We start from the raw sequence: 2500 nt of genomic DNA, 5'->3' as shown, positions 1-2500 counted from the left end.
GATCACCATTAAACATGAAAATACAAAATAATAATATTGGTAGAATTACCGACAATGTGTTAGATGAAAAGATACAGGTGAAGCTAATGCCAGAATAAAATGCAGCATTACTTCCAGTTGTATCCTCTTACCTAACATAAGATAGGACGCAGGTAAAATAGAATGACAGAATCAAGGCTTATTGATGCTATTTTCACTTTCAATATGTCCTCGTGGTCAGTGGAAAACTGGAGACAATACTCTCTAATATATGGCAGAGCACTTTGCCTAAATCAAATTCTCAGAAGAATTTTCTCATTCACTGCCAATATATATATATTTTTTTTTCAACTTCCTCTTGCTAGTACTTCAGGTACGTACTTTTACGTATTCTTGCGAATATACTTCCTCTCTTCACTGCTGCTTCTGCTACAGAGGATCTCACTTGGGGATTGAAATATTCAGCTCCTGGATATGTGGGCCAGAGGGCCGCCAAGCAACGACACCCCAGCTGACCAGGCAAGCACCAGACGAAATATTACCTTGCTCACACTCCGACAGCTCGTCAGGTCCCAAAAACCATTTGCCTCCATTCACTTCTATCTAACTCGTTCACACGTGCCTGCTGTATATCCAAGCCCCTTGCACACAAAACCTCCTTGACCCCTCCTCCTTCCAACCTTTCCTAGGACGACCTCGACCCTGCCTTCCCTCCAAGTCATCCTATTTCGCTCCATCCTCTCTAAATGATCAAACCACCTCAACCACCCTTCCTAAGTCCTCTGCAAAATACTTTTAGTAACTCTACATGTCCTCCTAATCTTCAAACTACGAATTCTCTGCACAATATTTACATCAAACATTTCCCTCATACTACACATCCCCATTGTCTGCAGCCTCCTCCTCGCTGCAACCCATACTTCATGCTCAAATAAGAATTGGTCTCCAAACGTTGCCACACTAAAATGTCACATTAGTTGCACTTGTGTCCTTTTACTTTACGTATTGTCGGTAATTCTACCAGCATTTACACCACTATATATACATATGTGAGGAAAAAGCCCGGAATAAGTGGGGCTATGGTTGTTCAGACACCCAGGAAGCATTAGTGTGTTACTGCCCGCACTACCATCTAGCAGGCTGAGGCTAAACTCCAGTTCCTGAAGTCTGATTTGCTTTAATTTCTACTCCTGGTAGTATTAACCTCCACTCTTCTCCTGATCACGTAAAGTGATCTACCAGGAGTATTTCTGTTCATTGTTTCTGATTTTCCTGTTTACCAGTAATAATATTGTCTTTCTTCAGTATTATACTTACCTAACTCTTCTTTAACCAGTGTTATTGTCTTTATTATCAGCTCTGCTGCTGACCTGGTCAACCAGGGCAGACGCTATTAATTGGAACAAGATCACTGTCTACAGGACGTAGTGGGACATTACGACTCCTCACCTCTGAAATCTGAATTGTGGTGTTACAACCAAGTACTGACAAGATTTTCAGAACATAGGACGAACACCGCCACCCAGGATGTATTTAATGCACAGGATGATCTGATGTTTCGAAGAAACATCAGATCCTCCTGTGCATTAAATACTCCGGTTCCAACATTATACTGGAACCACAGCCGCCAGTTTTTATTTTATATTTTTTTAATTAAAGTCCTTAAAAAATTATATATATATATATATATAATGTGCCGAATAGATAAAACTTGTTATTTTGGATTACATAGCAACTCTCTTCTTGCCGAATAAGGCAAGCGAAAATTTTGTGCACGGAATAATTTCGCAAAAGTCATTCTGAACCTAACGAAAAAAAATATATTTCATTGTGATTGTTTATTAAATTATTGTAAACTTATCTAAAATATATTTACTTGGATTTGCTAAATTAAATTGCATTTGTTATAATAAGGTTAGGTAAGTTTTCTAAGGTTCTTTTGGTACAAAATTATTAATTTTTACATTAACATAAATGAAAAAAATATCTTTAAACGAATAAGAGAATTTAGAAAGGACTTAATTTTAAATGAGTTCTTGCTAATTTACCTGTTTTACCTATTCGGCACGACATATATATATATATATATATATATATATATATATATACATTCTCTCTCTCTTCCACCCCCACCCTGCATGGGGTGCAGAGGCCGTTGGTCGAGGTGTGGCACCTGTGTGTGGGAGGAGTCATTGAAGGGTGCCAGATCTGAGACTCGTGCCACAACAGTAGTGAGGCACCCTCCTCTTCCTCCACCTCCTCCTTGATTCTTCTGGAGGTGCTAGCTTCAGCAGATCTTCCCTACATAGTGTGTCCAGCAGTACTGCTGGAAGGTGGTGGTGCTTTAGCTCCATCAGGACAGTCTTCGAGTGTCTCACAGGTTCTAAGCTCTTCTCCGATTCCCAGTGAGAGATATAGCGAGGCACTCCATTTAGAGATTGCTTTGAAGAAAGTGAAACGAGAGGAACCCAGAGACATTCTAACAGACAGAACACCTACAAATATATTTTTCCTCTCAGTA

General features: G+C 39.5%; 1 protein-coding gene across 3 annotated transcripts in view; it reads left to right on the top strand.

Annotated features, from left to right (window-relative positions):
• Window positions 1-2193: 2193 nt before the first annotated feature.
• Window positions 2194-2500, top strand: part of LOC128685815 (uncharacterized) — a 76357-nt gene continuing 76050 nt past the window's right edge. For all 3 annotated transcript variants that reach the window (XM_070087775.1, XM_053772493.2, XM_053772492.2), the window contains exon 1: window positions 2194-2500. This exon is cut by the window's right edge and continues 255 nt beyond it. The gene's annotated coding sequence lies outside the window, so the exon portion shown is untranslated.

The sequence above is a fragment of the Cherax quadricarinatus genome, chromosome 23 (genome assembly GCF_038502225.1).
Source record: "Cherax quadricarinatus isolate ZL_2023a chromosome 23, ASM3850222v1, whole genome shotgun sequence".
Lineage (NCBI taxonomy): Eukaryota > Metazoa > Arthropoda > Malacostraca > Decapoda > Parastacidae > Cherax > Cherax quadricarinatus.
This window is presented reverse-complemented; position numbering and strand designations above follow the sequence as displayed.